Genomic DNA, 8,015 nt, shown 5'->3' with positions numbered 1-8,015 from the left:
CCCTTAAAAAAAAACCTGTCAAAAAAAAAAAAAAAAAAAGAAAAGAAAGAAAGAAAAAGAAACTACTCATATGGCTAAAGCCCCATCCTCCATCCTATTCCTCATCTCCCCTCCTGCATATAGTTTTGTTTATTTCAGATTTATATGACTTCTAACAGCTTACCTGTAGTTGTCCTTTAATTTTTTAATTTTTGTGTGTGTGTGGGGGGGGGCTACAGGGCATGTGCACTTGCTAGAGAGAGACAGAGACTGAGAGAAAGAAAGTGAGAAAGTATCCCTCAAGGGGGATGGCCATGCCACAGTCGCTCCTCCATTCTCCCCTTCAGGACTGTGGGCATGCACACACATGAGCCCAGAGTGTTTTTGTTTTTTTTTCTTTTTAAAAATTTTTTAGTTTATGAATCCTCTCATGAAAAATCCACACAGTCACCGCAGATAGTCATTGCAGAATCTTTCCTCCTTCGACCCCTCTCCAGTCTCCAGCTCACTTTGGCCAGCACCAACACTGGCCTTTGTAGTCCCTCCGACTTTCTTCAGTCTGTCCTTGTGTTCCTTTCACTGTTTTCTTGACGTCTTTTTCTTCTCATAAAGGCCATGTCTTGCAAGTCTATGTTTGGGTTCATTTTTCTTCGCATAATCCAAAGAATCGTAAATCATGCCAAAGCCGGTTGTCTTGCCACCACCAAAACCGGTTCTAAGCCCAAACACAAAGATGCCATCTGGTGTGGTCTTGTACATCTTCACTAGTTTTTCCCGAATTCCTGTCTTAGGTACTGTTGCCTTCCCGGGGTGAAGGACATCAATGGCCATTCGTTTCCTCTGAAGGAGTCGGTTGCTCAGGAACTTCCTGTTCGGACAGTTACTGTGTCCTTCATGATGGCGGTATATCCTCAAGCAGCCAGGAAGGAAAAGAGCCCCCGAGTTCCTCAAGTCCACAGGCTGGAACTCCGACTGCACAGTTGGCCATGTGGGATCCAGACGCCTTAGTCACCATGCCGCTAGCTGGCCTGTCCTTGAATTTCTTCTGTAGACGGTCTTGCATCTTGCACATAAAATTACAGATTTATTCTTCCATTGTAATCGCATTCTTTACTTATTTTCTTGTCTCGCTACTTTAGTTAAAACATCCAGGACAAAGCTGAATGGAATCAGTGATAGGGATATTTCACTCACGCCTGATTTTAAAGAAATGCCTCAGAGAGTTCCCCACGAGGATACTGTCTTCAGTAGGTATATTTGCTAGACACCCTTAATCGGGTTCAGGACATTTCCTTCAATTCTGAGTTGGTCAAGAGGGTTCTTTTGTTTTGTTTTTGCTTTTTGCTGCAGTATGCGTGTTCACTGGAAAGAGAGAGGAGAGGGAAAGTGAGAAATCATACCCTCCCACCCCTGTGTCGGATGGACACAGGTGCAATCCCTTTTCCTCCGTTCTCCTCTCAGGATTTCAGATACACACATATTCACCTGTGGTTTTTTTTTTTTATTATTTAATTTTATTTATCTATTCATTTATTTTAATTTGACTAGAGAGAGACACAGAGAGAGGGGGAGGAAGAAGTGAGAAATCAAGCCACCAGGTTCGGGACTCAAACCATGATCGGCCACGTGGGAGTGTCCAGCGCCTTAACCACCATGCCACCTGCTGGTCCCCACCTGGTGTGTTTTTTAAGCCACGAGGTCTGATACTTGAACCATGGAGTTGGTCACGTGGTACCCACACCTTCATCACCACACCTCCTGCCGGCCCCTACCTTTCTCTTCTTAAGTGAGACTGCCTATCATGTTCTTTTCTCATATGTCCTTGGCCAGTTTGCAAATCAAGATTCCATTAACTTCATAAAGTTATTTAGGAAGCATTCCTTCCTCTTCAATATTTTGGGATAGTTTAAATAAAAGAGGAACATTTGGCAAAAATCGCCTAAAACTATGTAGGCCTGTTGTTTTTCAGTGTTAGCATTGTGTTGCTTTTAAAAATAGATTTCTGCTTTTGGAATAAATTTCAATTTATAGAAAAGTTTTGACAATAGTAAACAGCTACATTTCTTGTCTGGTTTCCCCTAATGTTAACACGTGAGAACATAACCATGGTACATTAGTCAAAATAAGAAATGAACGCTGGTACATTACTCTTCTTTTTTAAAAAAAAAAAAAAAAGATTTATTTATTACCGTTATTTTTCCATTTGACCAAAGAGACACAGAGAGAGAGAAAGTGAGAAAATAAGCCACCAAGTCTGGGGCTCGAACTGTGGTCGACCATGTGGGAGTCCAGCTCCTTTAACCATCATGCCACCTGCCAGACCCCAGTACATTCCTCTTAAACAAACTCCAGGTTGTTTTTTTTTAATAATCATTTAATTTTATTTATTATTATTTTTAATTTGCTATTGGTCACAGATGCTCACCAGAAAGAGAGAGGGGGAAAGTGAGAAGTGAAGCTGCCAGGTCCAGGACTCAAACAATGGTTGGCCACATGGGAGTCTAGTGCCTTAGCCAGCATGCCACCTGCTGGCCCCCTAAACTCCAGCTTTTGTTTGGAGTTCACCACTTTTTCTACTGACATCCTTTTCCTCTCCAGTATTCGATGAGGGATTCCACATTATATTTAGGGAAGGTTGATTTTAATGTTAACAGCTTTGACTGTTACAGTAACAGTCTTCCCCGCCATCATGAATCTCCATGCCCGTATCCTTACGGATGTATATAAAACCTCCCACAGTGATTCTCTGCTAAACTTTGGCCAAGATTTGTGATGATTTGATGGAAGAGACGTTAGCAAACATGACACAGGCAGAGGCTTGAAAAGCACCGTACACTGAAGGCTGGCCTTGTTTGGCTGCTTGCTGGGAATCCTGCTAAGACTAGAAGCCGGGTAACTTGATGGAACATGTGACTCAGCTGACAGCCAACATCAACGGCCAGACATACAAGGGAGACCACCCTCAAATATCCGGGCCCAGGAGGGCCACCAGATGGCTACAGCTTCTTGAGGGGTCCCAGTGAGTGCAACGAAAGTGCTGTTCAGATGTGCCTGGCTAACCAGAAATCATGAGCAAATAAAACGGCTGTTGTTTCAAGAGCATTTAGGGAAAAAAAGGGGGGAGCAGCATGTAGTGTGCTGGTTAAGGGCGCTGGACTCCCACATGGCTGACCATGGTTCAAGTCCCTGGTCTGGTGGCTTGCTTTCTCACTTTCCACCTCTCTCTCTCACTCTGGCCCTCTCTGGTCAAATTAAAATAATAAATAAATTAATTAAATAATTCTTTAAAAAAGAGTATTTAGGGCTTGTTACTCAGCAATAGATAACAGATACAAGGGTTGTAGAATTATTCAGTTTTTCTGTAAGTTCTTGAATCAGTTTTGGATGTTTACATGTTTCTAGAAAATCAAACGTTTATTTTAAAAATTCAAATTTATTTGAAAAAAGTTGTTTTATTCTCTCATGGTTTAAAAAAAATCTCTATAGTATATCATAACATTCTCACTCTATATGTGTGTGTGTGTGTGTGTGTGTGTGTGTGTGTGTGTGTATATATATATATATTTTTTTTTTTTCTTGCCATAGGGCATGTGAAATCACTGAAGAGGGAGAGAAAGTGAGAAATCACCCTGCAGGGGTGATGGTCGTGCTCTGATCTCTTCTCTTCCATTTTCCTCTCAGGATTTTGGGCATGTACATGCGCCCAGTATAATTTTCTTTTTTGGGGGGTTGGGGGGAGGTTTTTGCTGTAGGGGACGTACTCTTGCCAGGAAGACAGAGAGAGGCGAAGAGACAGAAAGCGAGAAATCACCTCCTGGGGGATGGCCATGCTGCAATCCCTTCTCCTCCATTCTCCTCTCGGGATCTTGGGCATGCACGCACATGCGCCTGGCGTGAGTTTAAGCCACCGGGTCCGGGACTTGAACCACGGTCAACTGCATGGGAGTCCAGTGATTTAGCCATTATGCTAACTCCTGGTCCCACACCCAGTGTAATTTTCAAGCACCTAGGGCCAGAGCTCAACCAGTCAGTCAGCCATGCGGACTCCAGCCACCCTAACCACCATGGCACCAGGTGGCCCAACATTTTTTTTTAATTTGTTTTTGCCTTAGGGTGCATGCACTAGCCAGAGAGAGACAGACAGAGACAGTGAAGGAGAAAGTGAGAAATCGCCCCTTGGGGGGGATGACCACCCCACAACCCCCTCTCCTCTCTCTTCCCAGGATCTTGGGCACACATGCCTAGTGTGAGTTTCAAGCACGAGGTCTGGGACTCAAACTGTGGTCAGCCATGTGGGAGTCCAGTGACATAACTGCTATGCCATCTGCTGGCCCCAACATTGACTTTTAATTCCTAATATGAAATATCCTGTTTCTCTTTTGTTGATCTATCTTCTCGGAGATTTGTCTTGATCTTTCAAAAACTAACTTTTTTATTTTTATTTATCTCTCAATTGCTTCTTTTTAAAAAATTTTGTTAGTGCTTATCCTTGTTGTTTGTTTTCCCCCAAACTAACTTTTTTTGCTTTTATTTCTCTCTAAATTGCTTCTTTATTTTTTTATTTGGTTAGTATTTATTCTTTTTTTTAAAAAAGTGAATATACAATTTATTTAACATTCAAACTTCATTAAGACATGTGCAGTATGGCAATTTTACTGGGGGTTTAACCCCACCTAAAACATGATTGCTTGCTGGGGCTTAGCAACAGGGTCCAGTTCACACTTAGCACTAATTAAATACTTTATTGAATAAATACAATACCAAACAAAACACATTCAAATACTTTCTTAAAAAAATCATTTTAAAGGCCTTACTATTCAGGCTAATAACACAGTAAAGGCAGATATGCTAGTTTAACATAATTGGCTGATTTTATACAGCACTTACATCTTTTAGTCCACAAGTATATTATTAAATGATAGAGAACATCTAATACAATCATCTCTACATAACTAGTAAATAAATTTCTAAGAAAAGAAGATTTTACAGACCCCATCTTTTTTTATACCCACCTCAACAGTCTAACTCTAGATGATAAAGCCAATGACTTTCCTCACAAGAGCTCAGAACTAATGTCACTTTGCTATCAAAATCTGTATTTGTGATCCGTTATGAGCATCCAGACAAGATTCAAATATTCTCAAAGAAAGAAGCACAATGCACGTTGTGATCGCCTATTCAGCAACAGCGAGCACTGCATTCAAAACTATCTCATCCCAGGAATTAAATAAGGTCAGCCACATTCATGGGCATTTCCTCCACTGTAGTATTGTAGACAGTCTCAATGTCATGAAGAATCCTCTTGTCTTCTTCAGTAACAAAGTTTATAGCCACACCTTTCCTCCTAAATCAACCCCCCCTGCCAATTCTGTGAATATAGTTTTCACAATCGGTAGGTAGGTCGTAGCTTATAACCAAAGACACTTGTTGCACATCAATCCCACGATCCGACAAGTCAGTAGTGATCAGAACACGGCTTGACCCTGACTGGAATTCTCTCATGATAACATCTCTTTCTCTCATGATAACATCTCCATGTCACCACGCAGGGCAGACACTGTGAAATCCCCGGCATGCACTTTCTCAGTGAGCCAGTCCACCTTGCGCCTTGTATTGAGAAAAATAAGAGCCTACGTAATGGTCAGAGTCTCATACGGGTCACAAAGTGTATCCAGCTTCCATTCCTCTCTTTCAACATTAATATAAAACTGTTTGATTCTTTCAAGGGTCAATTCTTCCTTCTTCACCAGAATTCGAATCGGATCTCTCATGAATTTTTTGGTCACTTTCCATACATCAGTTGGCGTTGTGGCAGAAAGCAACACCACCTGAATACATGTATTTAATTATTGGAAAGTCTCATAGATTGGATCCTTAAACCCTCGGCTCAACATTTCATCTGCTTCATCCCAAACAAACATTTTGATCCATTTTGGAGAAAGATATCATCTATTTAACATATCAAACACTCTCCCTGGTGTACCAACGACAACATGAGGTGCTTCAGCCTGCAGTTTTTGCGTTTCATTTCGAACATTTGTTCCACCAATGCAGCCATGACAAGTTGCTCCCATACAGTCTCCAAGTGCCAGAATTACCTTTTGCATCTGTTGAGCCAGTTCTCTGGTGGGGGCCAATACTAGTGCTTGGGTCTCCTTGAACTCAGTCTGCAACCATTGTTGCAGGATGGAAATAGCAAATGTGGCTGTCTTGCCAGTTCCTGACTGAGCTCGAGCAACCACATCATACCCTTTAGTACAAGGAATAATAGCTCTCTGTTGAAGAGCTGAGGGCTTCTCAAAGCCATAAGCATAGATACCCCGAAGAAGAGACTCCTTTAAACTCATATCATCAAAGTTAGCAGCAATCTCATTCCAGTTGCTCTCAATGACACCATCGGGGTCCATTCCCTCTGGGCCGCCATGTTCTCTGTTATCATCTGCAGAGCCACCACACATGATCCGGGAAACCACTCAGCGCCCAATTGAAAAGCAGTGTTTATTCTTTTTTTTTTTTTAGGGGAAAAAAACATTTTTGCTATAGGGCACATGCACTCACCAGAGAGAGAGAGAGAGAGAGAAAGTGAGAAGTCATCCCCCAGAGCAATGGCCATACCCCAATCCATTCTCCTCCATTAAACTCTTGGGATTTAGGGGCATACATCAACACATTCCCAGTGTGAGTTTCGAGCCTCCAGGTACGGCACTAGAACCATGGTCGACCATGTGGGAGTCCAGTAATGTAACCATTATGCCATCTGCTGGTCCCTGTTAGCATTTATTCTTATTTCCTATTTACTACTTTTGTCAGGTTATTCTTTTTTGTGTTTTCTTTCTTTTTTTTTTCTTTTTCTTTTTTTTTTTTTTTTTGTCATAGGGTGCATATGCTCATTGGAGAGAGACAGAGAGAGGAAAAGTGAGAAATCACCCCTCACAGGGGGATGGCCATGCCATAATCACCTCTCCTCCATTCTATTCTCAGAGTTTAGGGCATGCACACACATGTGCCCGGTGTGATTTTCAAACGCCTGGGTCCTGGACTTCAATAATGGTCGGTCATGTGGGAATCCAAAACCTTAGTAACCATGCCACCTGCTGGCCCCTGTTACTCTTTTTCTATTTCTTGAGTTAGATACTCAGTTTGTTAAATTTATCTTTTTCTTCTTCCAATATATTCTTCAAAGAATATCAATTTCTCTCTAACTACTGCTCTAGCTGATTTCCACAACTTTTCTTTTCTTCTTTCTTTTTTTTTTTTTTTAATTTTTAGAAGGGGCTTGCATTCATCAGAGAGACAGAGAGACAAGGGGGAGAAAGCATTCCCCAATGGGACATGGTCATGCAGCAATCCCTTCTCCTCCATTTCTCCATCCTATTGCCATCTGGGCATGCACACACATGCCTGGCATGTTTTTCAAGCCCCAAGGACTGGGATTTTTAGCCTGAGGTGTCCAGCTCCCTTAGCCACTAAGCCATGGGGCCTGCCCCCCAACGAATTTTCTTATGTAATGTTCTAATATGCTCACTTTCAACTGTTTTGAAATTTCCTTTTCTTCTTTTCCTATGAATTCTTCAGTCATGTCTCCAAATGTATTTTTTATTTCACTTTATTTATTCATCCATTTATTTATTTTAATTTGACTGGAGAGGGACAGAGCAAAAGAGAGAGAGAGAGAGAGAGAGCAAGTGAGAAAGCAAGCCGCCAGGTCGAGGACTCGAACTACGGTCAGCCATGAGGGAGTCCGGCGCCCTTAACCACTATGCCACCTGCCGGCCCCACATGTTTCCAAGTGTAAAGGGGGCATTTTGGCTATCTCTTTGATGTTGACCTTTAATTTTATTTGTTTTTTTTTTATTTTGTTCTTGATACATAGAATGCATATGCTTATGAGAAAGGGGGAGAGCACCCCCTCATCACCTCATCATGCCACTGCTTTCCTGGCCCCCTGGCTTATACATGTACATCCCCAGCATGACCTCAAACTGACCCAGGGACCTTAGCCCCCAGTTAGCCATGTGGCATCCGGCCCTGCAGTC

At 42.1% G+C, this 8,015-nt stretch overlaps 2 pseudogenes; both read right to left on the bottom strand.

The window, feature by feature from the left end:
• Positions 1–426: 426 nt before the first annotated feature.
• Positions 427–1,210, bottom strand: LOC106733676 (40S ribosomal protein S24 pseudogene; annotated as a pseudogene).
• Positions 1,211–5,088: 3,878 nt separating this feature from the next.
• Positions 5,089–6,454, bottom strand: LOC102485018 (eukaryotic initiation factor 4A-II pseudogene; annotated as a pseudogene).
• Between the last annotated feature and the right edge of the window lie 1,561 nt (positions 6,455–8,015).

The sequence above is a fragment of the Tupaia chinensis genome, unplaced genomic scaffold (assembly GCF_000334495.1).
Source record: "Tupaia chinensis unplaced genomic scaffold, TupChi_1.0 Scaffold144346_1, whole genome shotgun sequence".
In the NCBI taxonomy this organism is placed as follows: domain Eukaryota; kingdom Metazoa; phylum Chordata; class Mammalia; order Scandentia; family Tupaiidae; genus Tupaia; species Tupaia belangeri.
This window is presented reverse-complemented; position numbering and strand designations above follow the sequence as displayed.